Source organism: Phyllobates terribilis, unplaced genomic scaffold (assembly GCF_046119375.1).
Source record: "Phyllobates terribilis strain yellow unplaced genomic scaffold, ASM4611937v1 Scaffold_4__5_contigs__length_816908805, whole genome shotgun sequence".
In the NCBI taxonomy this organism is placed as follows: domain Eukaryota; kingdom Metazoa; phylum Chordata; class Amphibia; order Anura; family Dendrobatidae; genus Phyllobates; species Phyllobates terribilis.
This window is the reverse complement of record NW_027362764.1, coordinates 628438706-628453277: the sequence shown is the minus strand read 5'-3', so window position 1 is coordinate 628453277 and position 14572 is coordinate 628438706.

Below are 14572 nucleotides of genomic sequence, written 5' to 3'. Positions count from 1 at the left end.
TGATTGTTCAGACACAAATATATCTGTTGAAAATAGTCTGGTGTAGGCCCGAGAAATACAAGTGTGGTTTTGCTCTTCCACGGTTCAAACCTCTGTATTATCCACTTTTGGGCCATTTGTATCTAAAAATAACAGTTTGAGTGTGTCGCTCACTGTTCAGCCGCAAATATATATATATTCAAAAAAGTCTGGTATACACCAGTATATTATAACTGTGGTTTTGCTGTTCCACGGTAAAACATCTCTATTATCCTGCTTTTGGCATTTTTTGCAGTAAAAAATAAATAGTGTCTCCTGATTGTTCAGACACAAATATATCTGTTGAAAATAGTCTGGTGTAGGCCCGAGAAATACAAGTGTGGCTTTGCAGTTTCACGGTTCAAACCTCTGTATTATCCACTTTTGGGCCATTTGTATCTAAAAAAAAACAGTTTGAGTGTGTCGCTCACTGTTCAGCCGCAAATATCTCTATTTAAAAAAGTGTGGTATACCCCAGTAAACAATAACTGTGGTTTTGCCATCCTACGGTAAAAAATCTCTATTATTCAGGTTTTGGTAGTTTTTTCTGTAAAGAAAAACAGTAGTGTCTCCTGACTGTTGTGACACAAAAATATATCTGTTGAAAATAGTCTTGTGTAGGCCCGACATCCCAGTGTGGTTTCGCAGTTCCACGGGTCAAATCGCTGTGCTATCCAGTTTTGGGCCTTTGGTATCTAAAAAAAAGCAGTTTGAGTGTGTCGCTCACTGTTCAGCCGCAAATATCTCTATTTAAAAAAGTGTGGTATACCCCAGTAAACAATCACTGTGGTTTTCCTCTTCCACGGTTCTAGTCTACTCTTTATTACCCTTTTTCCATTGATAGTGCAAGTGTAAGCTATTTTACTTCATTTACAATGGGCAAGGCGCGTGGCAAGGGACGTGGAAGTGGACATTCTGGTGATGGTTCGTGCAGAGGACGGGGCCGTGGCCAAGGTGAAAATGTGCCACAACCAGCAGCCACATCTTCTCGCTCCCACTTCTTGACCGAATTACTAGGGAAGCACAGAACAACACCAGTATTGAGAACTGATCAGTGTGAACAGGTTATTAATTGGATAGCAGACAATACTTCCAGTTACCTGGGCACCACCACCTCCGGTCTGTCTTCCACACGGTCAACTCTTAGTAGCCGTGAGTCTCGACCGCATACTCCTTCTCACCCTGATGCTCCTTCCTTCCACCATGCCGAGTGTCGTCAGACAGCAAGTGATCCCACACTTGGACACTCTGAAGAGCTGTTCACTGGTCCATTTCCATATTTGGGCCCCTCGCCTGATACGCTTGAAGTGGTGGAAGAGGAGATCCCATGTTGCGATGCCCAAATATTTGAACAGCCACGGCCACAGGAAGTCGACGTTGGCAATCTGTCACAAGAGGTGGACGATGACGAGACACAATTGCCAGGAAGAGAGGAGGAGGATCGTGGTGCGCAAGTGGAAGAGGAGGAGGTGGTGGATGATCTAGTAACTGACCCAACGTGGAAGGAGGACATGCAGAGTGAGGCCAGCAGCACACAGGGGGAGGGAGGCAGAGTACCCCAACAGGCAGGAAGAAGCAGTGTGGTGGCCGCAGACAGAAGGCAGGCAACCGTTCCCCGTAACACCAACACGAGGGATGTTGCCAGTACAAGCGGTAGGTCTTCCAGAGTCTGGAATTTTTTTAAAGACTCTGCTGATAACCCCAAAAAGGCCATATGTTCCACCTGCCATGCCAGCATCAGCAGGGGTGACAAAACTACCAGCCTGACCACCACCAGCATGATCAGGCACATGGCAGCAAAGCACCCGACTTTGTGGGGCGAAACCCAGGGTCCACGACCAGTGTCAGCGGGTGTCACCACTGCTTCTTCCACTGTTGTGCGTGCAATAGAACCCCCTGTTGTGTGTGCAAGGCAATCCCCTGTCCATACTGCATGTAAAGATGCCCCCTCCTCTCAGTCTTCACTTGTTATGGCAGTTTCTCAAGAAACAGCATCAACGTCCTCGTCCACGTCCCACCGCAGCGTTCAATTGTCCATATCCCAGACCTTTGAACGAAAGCGGAAATTCGCAGCTAACGCCCCACAGGCCACAATCCTAAATTCGCACATTTCACGACTGCTTGCATTGGAAATGCTGCCTTTTAGGCTGGTGGAGACGGAATCCTTCCGCAATCTTATGACTGTGGCCGTCCCTCGGTACTCGGTCCCCAGCCGACACTATTTTGCCCGGTGTGCCATTCCCGCACTACACAAGCACGTGTCCCAAAGCATGTGCCATGCCCTCAACAACGCAGTTACTGGGAGAGTCCTGCTTGTGGCCAGGGATGGTACATCTCTCTGACGGCACACTGGGTAAACATAGTGGAAGCCGGGACCCAGTCGGACCTTGGGACGGAACACATCCTCCCCACACCGAGGATTGCGGGCCCTATGTCAGTCAGAGTTGCCCCCACAGTGTACAGCTCCTGCGCATCCTCCTCCTCCTCATGTTCAGCCTCCATCTCAGATATCACCACATCAGTTACAAGCTGGAAGCATTGCAGTACTGCCTCCGCCAAGCGGCAAAAGGGTGTGCTGAAACTCATAAGCTTAGGTGATAAACCTCACACTGCTTGTGAGTTGTGGACAGCTGTGAAAAGAGCAGGCAGATCTGTGGCTGAGACCGCTGAACCTACATCCCGGCATGGTCGTGTGTGACAATGGCCGTAACCTGGTGGCGGCTCTGAGGCGAGGTGAGATCACACACGTACCATGCCTGGCTCATGTGCTTAACCTCGTGGTTCAGCGGTTTCTTAAATCGTACACCGAGTTGCCAGATTTGCTCGTGAAAGTACGCCGCTTGTCAGCTCATTTTCGCAAGTCGGCTACAGCTTCCGCCGCCCTTGCTGTGTTGCAGCAGCGTTTGCAGCTTCCGGCACACCGACTGGTGTGTGATGTCCCCCCACGTTGGAACTCTACCCTCCACATGTTGCAAAGGATTTGTGAGCAGAAGAGAGCAGTTGTGGAGTACCAGCTGCAACAAGGCCGTCGATATTCAGGTCAGACTCCACACATAAGAACTCAGGAGTGGACCTGGATGTCTGACATATGTACCATCCTGACAAACTTTGAGGAGGCCACCAAGATGGTGAGTGGCGATGACGCCATCATTAGTGTCAGCATCCCACTTGTCTGTCTTTTGCAACGCTCTCTGCAGAGAATTAAAGAGGAGGCATTGCAGCCAGAGTATGATGAGGTGGATCAAGAAGCCGTAGCGGGCGATTACACACAGCCCAGCCTCATCTCATCCCAATGAGGGAGAGGAGGAGGAGGAGGAGGAGGAAGAACAGGAGCTGCTATCATGCGTTGTAGACGGTAGTACCTGTACAAGTGTCATACCGTCGGTTCAGCGTGGGTGGCCTGAGGACAGGGGGGAGGAGGAAGAGGAGGAGGAGGAGAGCATGGTCAGTCGTCATCTTGGTGAGGACATGGAAATCTTGCCCGTTACCAGTCTGGCACGCATGGCTGACTTTATGTTACGCTGCCTTAACCGTGACCCTCGCGTTGTCAAAATGTTGGGTGACAGTCATTACTGGTTGGTGACACTTGTAGACCCCCGCTACAAGGAGAACTTTCACTCTCTTATTCCTGAGGTGGAGAGGTCTACAAAAATGGGGCAATACCAGAAGGCCCTTGCTGCAAAACTCTTAAAAAAATTCCCATCTGAACACGCTAGCGGCAGAGGTCACAGTTCGTTGCCCAACCAAGGCGTACAGGCGAGAGAGATGCAACTCCAATCCAGCAGAGGCAGGGGAACACTGTCAACGTTCTGGGACAGTTTTCTGACACCCGCCCAGCTTACAGGCCCTGAGGCGCGGGGTACTCTCACAAGGAGTGGAAAGTTTCAAAAGATAGTGAGGGAGTACCTTGCCGATCGTACCAGAGTCCTCCGTGATTCCTCTGTGCCTTTTAATTATTGGGTATCCAAGCTGGACACTTGGAATGAACTCGCTCTGTACGCCTTGGAGGTCCTGGCCTGCCCTGCCGCTAGCATGCTATCGGAGCGTGTTTTTAGTGCCGCTGGGGGAATTATAACTGATAAGCGCACTCGCCTGTTAACTGACAATGCTGACAAGCTGACCCTTATCAAAATGAACAAGGGCTGGATTGGGTCAGACTTCTCATCACCACCAAATGACAGCAGAGTAACATAAAGTCAAATCCACTGTGTTATTTCGGGAGGTGTATTCACATGCACCGTTTCACACCCACACATGGGTATACGCTTCCTCGTTTCGGCTGTTTAATCTTCTTCTCCTTATCCTCAGTCTCCACCACCACTATACCACCAGGGTGCCAGCATTGCAAGTTCCTCCGTCCTAATTTTTGGCAGCTTTTGCTGGGAAAGCATAAGCAAATACCATGGGACACCCACTCCCCAATAATGGGACTTATGTTTGTAATATGCTGTACTGCATGGCTCTTGTAAGGGGCATTGCAAGTTGCTCCATCCTAATTTTTGGCAGCTTTTGCTGGGAAAGCATAAGCAAATACCATGGGACACCCACTCCCAATAATGGGACTTATGTTTGTAATATGCTGTACTGCATGGCTCTTGTAAGGGGCATTGCAAGTTGCTCCGTCCTAATTTTTGGCAGCTTTTGCTGGGAAAGCATAAGCAAATACTATGGGAGACCCACTCCCCAATAATGGGACTTATGTTTGTAATATGCTGTACTGCATGGCTCTTGTAAGGGGCATTGCAAGTTGCTCCGTCCTAATTTTTGGCAGCTTTTGCTTGCAAGGCATAAGCAAATACTATGGGACACCCACTCCGCAATAATGGGACTTATGTTTGCAATATGCTGTACTGCATGGCTCTTGTAAGGGGCATTGCAAGTTGCTCCGTCCTAATTTTTGGCAGCTTTTGCTGGGAAAGCATAAGCAAATACTATGGGAGACCCACTCCCCAATAATGGGACTTATGTTTGTAATATGCTGTACTGCATGGCTCTTGTAAGGGGCATTGCAAGTTGCTCCGTCCTAATTTTTGGCAGCTTTTGCTTGCAAGGCATAAGCAAATACTATGGGAGACCCACTCCCCAATAATGGGACTTATGTTTGTAATATGCTGTACTGCATGGCTCTTGTAAGGGGCATTGCAAGTTGCTCCGTCCTAATTTTTGGCAGCTTTTGCTTGCAAGGCATAAGCAAATACTATGGGACACCCACTCCCCAATAATGGGACTTATGTTTGTAATATGCTGTACTGCATGGCTCTTGTAAGGGGCATTGCAAGTTGCTCCGTCCTAATTTTTGGCAGCTTTTGCTGGGAAAGCATAAGCAAATACTATGGGAGACCCAATCCCCAATAATGGGACTTATGTTTGTAATATGCTGTACTGCATGGCTCTTGTAAGGGGCATTGCAAGTTGCTCCGTCCTAATTTTTGACAGCTTTTGCTGGCAAGGCATAAGCAAATACTATGGGACACCCACTCCCCAATAATGGGACTTATGTTTATAATATGCTGTACTGCATGTGACGCGCCCCCTGGGCCGTGTGTACACGTGTGTGGGATACCCGGTGCCGGGTCTCTGGGGTCTGTAGTCTCGGTGGCGGTGACCCGGTCCCGTGGCTCAGGCTGGTCAAACCAGTGGCAGTCTTTCTTAGGTTTTGAGGTTAATTGTCCGACTGCGCCACCCGTGGATTGCGGTCAGGGAGTACCACCGCTGCGAGGCAGACCGCTGAGGCTGGTGTTGTGTGCGCAGCATAGAATGGGATAACTCCCCTTGGGAGGAGTATAGCCTCAGGGCAATGAGTGTGGATGATGGGGTTGATGGTGCACGAGCGCAGCAGGAATGACTCAGAGTCTTTGCAGTGCAGTTCAGGGTCTTTACTGATGATTATAAGGTAGACCCTCCCGGGAGTACTGGCTAGCATAAGAGGCCTGGTCAGTCTGTGAGCAAGCAGGAGTTCCCCTGGCCAGGTGGAGTTGTAGGCCTCCCCGTCTGTCTGCACTCTTCCTGGCTACCTTGCTGTAAGGGGGTAGAAGTAGCCCACGTCCCTGAGTGTACCGTGTAGTGCTCACCCGTATGGCTGGTGACTTGGGGCCTTCTGTTAGCCTCTGCTCCACGACGGCGGTGCTGGTCCCTTGCTTGTGACTGAGCCTCCGGGCTTCTATGGCCAGAGGACCTGAAATCCCCTGCCGGCTGGTTTCTGTTGCTGGATATATAAGTCCTCACAGCTTCGGACTCCTGTGTCCGGTTCCTATTGTCTTCTGCCAGGACGAGCTCTGCTCAGCTTCCAGCCCCTGGTCTTTAGCTCCTAGCTCCTACAGAGCTCCTTGCTGTTACTTTCCCTTGCTCTCACTCTGACTCTGACTGTTCTCTGACTCACTCAACCCCGCCCCAGATCCAGTTTATAAGGGCAGAATTCTCCCCTCCCAGGACTGGGGCAGGAGGATGTTGCATGTTTAAGGGATCCTGACCAGGAAACCTCCCGCTTGCTCTCCGACGTAATATCTCTATTACTGTGGTGACCAGACCCCTGGGGTGCCACACATGGCTCTTGTAAGGGGTATTGCAGTTCCTCATAATTTTTGGAAATCCTTCCATTCACTGCTTAGGCCAACAGTGCACGGGAGACCCAGTTGCTATAAATCGAAAAAAAAGGTTTAATTAATGCCCTCTGACCTCCATGTCATTTCCAAGGGGCATTGGAGTGGCTCGAAATTTTTGGTAGGCATTGCACTCACTGTATACCCTATAACTGTGTAGCCAAACAGCTCCTTTTGTTACAGAAACATATCCTACAAGACATATCTGGTTGACTGGCCTGATATTGATGTGAATGGTCCCTGTTCCTCCTGCTCTTTCTCCTTTGCCACCACCTCATCCATTATTTATCACCTGAAGCTTTGTTTTAATGGGAGTCATAGAACTGGGATAGTAGCAGGAAAACATCCAGCAATCCTCGGAGGAGGTAGGATATGCGCCAAAACGCGGACCACCTCAGGCCTAGCCGCTACTACATACATGCGCTTGCATTCCAAGAAAACAAAGCAGATGCTAACTTCTATCATCATCATCATGCTCCTCACCTAGGCACTCTCAACTCCCCTGATGGAGAAGCCAGGGCCCACCGGAGGAGTCTGGTTCTCTGGTGGGCTCGTCCAATGCTGCCCTAAAGCAGGCCAGGCTAAGAAAAGTGTGGGGGAAGGTGACAGGAGAAATCAGGGTGGCTGGGGACCAAGTATGGACACCTGGCCGCCACCTGGTGGCTGGGGACTGAGCGTGGACACCCGGCTGCCGGGCGGCTGGGGACAGAGTATGGATACCTCGCTGCCGAAGCGGCCATGAGGTAGTGGCCAGCTTCGGCCTCCTCCAAACTAAAAGGCCCCATTTCAAGTGAAAGCTAGCAGTATGGTATTGCAGCCTGCGGGTGGGTGGGTGGTTGGCTGCATATTTTCGCTTGCATTGCAAGGTGTAACGGGTCTGGGAGGCGGAACCTCTGAGCAACTATACAAGGGGGCGGCCCTTGTAAGGAAGCGGGTGGCGCCCAGGGAAGACGGGCAGGTAGTCACAGCAAGTGACAGGGACAGTCTCTGGGTAAACGGGCAGGTGGTCACGGCAAGTGACCGGGACAGTCTCTGGGTAAACGGGTAGGTGGTCACGGCAAGTGACAGGGACAGTCTCTGGGTAAACGGGCAGGTGGTCACGGCAAATGACCGGGACAGTCTCTTGACAGGCGGGTGATCACGGCAAGTGACGGCAGAGCCTCCAGGTAGGCAAGCATGCTGGTAGCAGGTGGACGCTCCCAGGTGAGCGGGCAAGAGTCTCTGGACAGGCAGGTGGTCACAGCACGTGACAGCAGGGCCTCCAGGTAGGCTAACAGGCAGGTAGCAGATGAGCGCTCCCAGGTGAGCGGGCAAGAGTCACTGGACAGGCAGGTGGTCACAGCACGTGACGGCGGAGCCTCCAGGTAGGCTAGCAGACAGGTAGCAGGTGAGCGCTCCCAGGTGAGCGGGCAAGAGTCTCTGGACAGGCTGGTGGTCACAGCACGTGACGGCGGAGCCTCCAGGTAGGCTAACAGACAGGTAGCAGGTGAGCGCTCCCAGGTGAGCGGGCAAGAGTCTCTGGACAGGCTGGTGGTCACAGCACGTGACGGCGGAGCCTCCAGGTAGGCTAGCAGGCAGGCAGCAGATGTGCGCTCCCAGGTGAGTGGGCAGACGGATCCATAGACAGACTGGCAGGGCTGGTAGGCAGACTGTCGGACCGCAGGAATAGAAGCAGGTTGACACGAGACAGGCAGGTATCAGACAGGAAACTGGCAGGAAACTGGCAGGTAACTGGCAGGTAACTGGCAGGTAACTGGAAACGGGACCTGAGGGCTGAAGCAGAGTGATGAACTGTGCTACAACATTGCTCGGGCACCTCCATTTTGGAGGAGGTGCCTTATATATGGTGAAGTCCTCCGGCCATTGGCCGGGGACTCCTTAGGACGGCGCGCGCGGCCCCTTTAAGAGAGGGGGAGCGCGCGCGTGCGCGCCCTAAGCACTGTGGCCGGGAAGGAGCGCGCGCTGCTAGCAGAGCGGGAGGAAGACGCCGGGCACGGAGCGGAGAGGTGAGGGGAACAGCATCCCTGCCTAGCAGGAGGCAGGGACGCCTACGCTACAGTACCCCCCCCTTTAGGCCCCCCCTTTTTTAGGCCAGACAGGAATTTAGCAAGGATGAGAGGGGCATGGATGTTCTCCCGGGGCTCCCACGTTCTCTCCTCAGGACCAAACCCCTTCCAATCTACCAGAAAAAAAGTCTTTCCTCTTACCCTTTTTTTGGCCAGAATGTTCTCTACCTCAAACTCGTCTTCAGCAGAAACTGGAGCAGGAGGCGTACCTGTAGACTTGGAAAAAGAGTTAAGTACCACGGTTTTGAGGAGAGATACATGGAAGGAGTTAGGGATCCACAGGTTGGCCGGGAGTTTCAATTTAAAGGCCACCGGGTTGATCTGTTTGATAACCTCCAGTGGGCCGATGAACCGAGGCCCTAACTTGTAGGAGGGAACCTTGAGCCGGACATACTTGGATGAGAGCCAGACTTTATCTCCAGGACGGAATTGTGGAGGATCCAGGCGTTTTTTGTCAGCGTGTTTTTTCATCCGCTCGGACGACTGAAGGAGTGCGGATCGGGTACTCTCCCAAATGGAGGAAAATTCGCTAACGAGAGATTCCGCAGCCAGATTATCCACCGAGATGGAGACGGGAAATGGGATCCGAGGATGCTGACCGAAGACTACAAAACACGGGGATTTGGAGGAAGATTCGCTCTCGTGATTGTTGTAAGAGAATTCGGCCCATGGCAGGAGATCCACCCAGTCTGAATGGTGGGCATTAACGAAGTGCCGGAGGTAACTAGTCAGGTTCTGATTGATCCGCTCCACTTGACCATTGGACTGTGGATGGTAAGCGGAGGAGAAGTCCAGGGTGACGTCTAGCAGTTTACATGTGGCTCTCCAGAAGCGAGAGGTGAACTGAACCCCACGATCCGACACGATGTGGAGAGGCAGGCCATGAAGACGGAAGATGTGGCGGATAAAGTCTTTAGCCAGCTCGGGTGCAGACGGGAGGCCTGGCAGGGGAATGAAATGGGCCATTTTGGAAAAGCGGTCAGCGACCACCCAAATGACTGTACAGCCGGCAGAGACAGGGAGATCTGTTATGAAGTCCATAGCTATATGCTGCCAGGGGGCAGCAGGTACTGGAAGAGGAAGGAGGCGACCGGCTGGCAGGTGTCTCGGAACCTTGTTGCGGGCGCAGGACACACAGGCAGAAACAAAGTCTATTACGTCCTTGTGCAGGGTAGGCCACCAGTAGTGCTGGGTAATAAGCTGGAGGGTCTTTTTCTGACCGGCGTGGCCAGCTAGTTTAGACGAGTGACCCCAGTGTAGGATCCTCTCCCGATCAGGTACAGTGACGAACGTCTTACCGGGAGGGAGACGATTTAGACTCACGGGAGCCACCTGCATTACTCTGGCGGGATCGATGATATGTTTAGGTTCCTCCTCTAGATCAGACACCAGGAAGGATCGGGACAAGGCGTCCGCTTTGATGTTTTTGTCAGCCGGGCGAAAATGAAGAACAAAATCAAAGCGAGCAAAAAACAAGGACCACCGGGCTTGGCGCGGGTTAAGTCTCTGGGCACTCTGGAGGTAAGCCAAGTTCTTGTGGTCAGTGTAAATTATTACCGGGTGAAGAGCCCCCTCGAGCAGGTAACGCCACTCCTCCAAAGCCAGCTTAATGGCCAATAACTCTTGGTCTCCAATAGAATAGTTGCGCTCAGAAGAGGAGAAGAGTTTGGAGAAGAAGCCGCAAGTTACCATTCTCCCGGAAGACGATTTTTGGGTAAGTACCGCTCCGGCTCCAGAGGAGGAGGCATCAACTTCCAGGAAGAACTGCTTGTTGCCGTCCGGGCGATGCAGCACCGGGGCGGAAGAGAAAGCCTGTTTTAAGGAAAGAAAGGCTTCCTCTGCTGCGGGCAGCCATTCTCTGGGATTAGTGCCCTTACGGGTGAGCGCGGAAATTGGGGCAGTCCGGGAGGAGAAGTGCGGTATAAAGAGGCGGTAATAGTTGACGAAGCCCAGGAACCGCTGAATAGCCTTCAACCCCTCTGGTCGAGGCCACTTCTCGATGGCAGACAGTTTCTCAGGATCCATTCGTAGGCCGGTCTGAGAAATTATGTAGCCCAAAAACGGAAGCGAGGTCTGCTCAAAGAGTCACTTCTCATATTTAGCGTAGAGGTGGTTCTGCCTGAGCCTGAGCAGGACCTGACGAACATCCCTCCGGTGAGTCTGGAGATCCGGAGAGAAGACCAAGATGTCGTCCAGGTACACCACTACGCAGGAGTAGAGAAGGTCCCGGAAGATGTCATTGACCAACTCTTGAAAGACGGCGGGAGCGTTACAGAGACCAAAGGGCATTACCAGATATTCATAGTGGCCGTCCCGGGTGTTGAATGCCGTCTTCCATTCATCCCCCTGACGGATACGAACCAGGTTATACGCCCCACGGAGGTCCAGTTTGGTGAAGATTCTAGCCCCCCTCAGGCGGTCAAATAATTCATGAATGAGCGTGAGGGGGTATTTATTCTTCACTGTAATCTGGTTAAGGCCTCTATAATCTATACATGGACGGAGTGAGCCGTCCTTCTTTTTGACGAAGAAGAAGCCTGCTCCCGACGGGGAGGTAGATTTCCGGATAAATCTCCGGGCCAGATTCTCCTCAATATATTCAGACATGGACCGGGTCTCTGCTGCGGACAAAGGGTAGATACGCCCACGGGGAGGAGTAGAGCCGGGTATCAGGTCGATTGGACAGTCATATGGTCTATGAGGGGGTAATGTCTCTGCTTCTTTTTTATTGAAGACATCCGCATAAGACCAATAGGGAACCGGTAGACCGGGTAGATTAACTGGGGTAGGAGAAGGACGAGCAGGATGAACGGGAACTAGACAAGTCTTATGGCAGTCCTGTCCCCAGCGAAGGACTTCTCCGGTCTGCCAGTCTAGCACGGGTGCATGTTTCTGGAGCCAAGGTAGACCCAGCAAGAGTGCGTGAGAGAGTCCAGGTAGAACATGAAAGGAGATGCTCTCAGAATGCAGCATTCCCACCTGAAGAGTTATGGATTCTGTGATGAGTTGGATGGGATGTGGTAAGAGGCCCCCATCCACGGTGGCGACCGTTAAAGGTACGACCAGAGGTTTGGTAGGAATGCGGTACCTCTCTACCAGGGATTGAGAGATGAGATGTACCTCAACTGAGTTACAGATAGGGGGGCACCTAGGTAATAGCGACCATAATATTATCGACTTCAAAATGCCCTTCAGTAGGGTTATCAATAAGGGAACAACAAAAACATTAAACTTTAGGAGGGCGAAGTTTGATCAGCTGAAAGAAAGCCTTCAACTTATTGACTGGGACAAAGTTCTTAATCAAAGGAATACGAATAGTAAATGGGAAACCTTCAAAAGAATTCTGAATACTCAGTGCGAGAGGTATATACCGTATGGGAATAAAAGGGCCAGAAATAAGAGGAAACCAATATGGTTGAACAAGAACGTAAAAGCGGCGTTAAATAGCAAAAAAGAGGCATTCAAGAGATTAAAACAGGAAAACAGTAAGGAAGCACTAATGTGTTACAAGGAAAAAACGAGAACCTGCAAAAAACAAATAAAAATAGCAAAGGAGGAAACAGAGAGACGTATTGCTAGGGAAAGTAGATCAAATCCCAAACTGTTCTTTACGTATATAAATAGTAAAAGGATTAAATCGGATAATATTGGACCGATAAAAAGTGAGGAAGGCAAAATCATAGAGAAAGATGAGGATAAAGCTAATCTATTAAATAATTTTTTTTTCGACAACTTTCACAAAGGAAATCGAAATAACAGGAGAAATGAGAAGTGACAAACTTAATCCTCCACTAAGTATGACAAATCTAACCCAAGCTGGGGTACAGAAACGCCTCAGTAACATTAAAATAAACAAATCACCAGGACCTGATGGTATACACCCACGGGTACTAAGGGAACTAAGTAATGTGATAGACAGACCGTTATATATTATATTTAAGGACTCTGTTGAGACTGGGTCTGTGCCACTTGATTGGCGACAGGCGAATGTAGTGCCAATATTCAAAAAGGGAGCGAAAAGTGACGCCGGAAACTATCGGCCGGTGAGTCTGACGTCCGTTGTGGGCAAAATTTTTGAAAGCTTCATTAAAGAGGCAATTACGGAGCATCTTGATGCTAATAATCTTTTAATCCCGAACCAACATGGATTCATGAGGAATCGCTCCTGCCAAACAAACCTGATTGACTTCTACGAGGAGGTTAGCTCTCGAGTAGATCAGGGGGAACCAGTGGATGTCGTGTATCTCGACTTCTCAAAAGCGTTCGATAGCGTGCCACATAATAGGTTGGTATACAAAATGAGAATGATGGGGCTGGGGGAAAATGTCTGCAAGTGGGTAGCTAACTGGCTAAAGGATAGAAGGCAGAGGGTGGTTATAAATGGAATATACTCAGATTGGGTAAGCGTCACTAGTGGGGTACCACAGGGGTCTGTACTAGGCCCAATGTTATTTAATATCTTTATTAACGACATAGTCAACGGGATAAATAGTAAAATATCAATATTTGCAGATGACACAAAGTTATGTAAAACAATTAATGCAAAAGAAGACAGTGCAGACCTACAGAGGGATTTGGATAAGCTGGGTAGGTGGAGCATTAAATGGCAAATGAGGTTTAACGAGGAGAAATGTAAGGTCATACATATGGGAAGGAAAAATGGAAGTCACCAGTACTCACTGAATGGGAAATCATTGGGGAATTCAGAGATGGAGAAGGACTTGGGCATCTTGATTGATAGCAAACTAAATTGGAGTGCCCAAAGTCAGGCCGCTGCTGTAAGGGCAAACAGGGTAATGGGATGTATCAGAAGAGGTATAGCTGCAAAGGATGAGAACATTGTTCTTCCACTGTACAAAGCTCTGTTCAGACCACACTTGGAATACTGTGCTCTGTTATGGGCCCCAATATATAGAAAGGATATAAATGAGCTTGAAAAGGTACAAAGGAGGGCAACAAAATTAATAAAGGGAATGGAGGGACTGCAATACCCAGAGAGGTTGGCAAAACTAGGACTATTCAGCCTGGAAAAGAGAAGGTTGAGGGGGGACATAATAAATGTGTACAAATATGTTAGGGGACAGTATAGAGATCTTGCCCGGGATTTGTTCAAAAGGAGGGATATTACGGTAACAAGAGGGCACTCACTAATACTGGAAGAGAAAAGGTTTCAGCACCAGCATAGGAAGGGGTTCTTTACGGTAAGAGCAGTGAGAATATGGAATTCACTGAGTGAGGAGACGGTAATGTCGGATTCACTACACCAGTTCAAGCGGAGACTGGATGCATTTCTAGATACCAGGCAGATTTCAGCATATACTTAAAAATAAAATAAAATAGTAGGTTGATACAGGGATTTATTCTGACTGCTGGTTTCAGAGTCGGGAGGGAATTTTTCCTCAGGTGAAGATTGGCCAAATCATTTGGGGTTTTTGCCCTCCTCTGGATCAACTTTAGCAATTACAGAACTAACAGGTCGAACTTGATGGACGCAAGTCTTTATTCGGCTTTACAAACTATGTTACTATGTTACTATGTTACTATGAGATTACCAGCAGCTCCTGGGTCAAGTTGAGCCAGTTCGAAATAGCGGTTCTCTCCGCAGGTGATAGAGACTGACAGCATCAGGGATGGAGAGGGTTTACTTTTGTCTAGGGCGACCTCTCTGAGCGACCCTAGACACAGGCGTTTCCCGATCTCTCAGGGCAGGAACGGATCCGGTGCTCCTTACTGCCACAGTAGAAGCAGCTCCCCTCGGCACGGCGTGAGTCTTGACGGGTTTTGACCATCTTGGTCTGGTCGACCTGCATAGGCTCAGGTGAGTGTGCCTGGGGAGTAACGGAGGGAGTGACGGGTTTCTGGAAAGTAGGGGCTAGACGTGGAAACCTC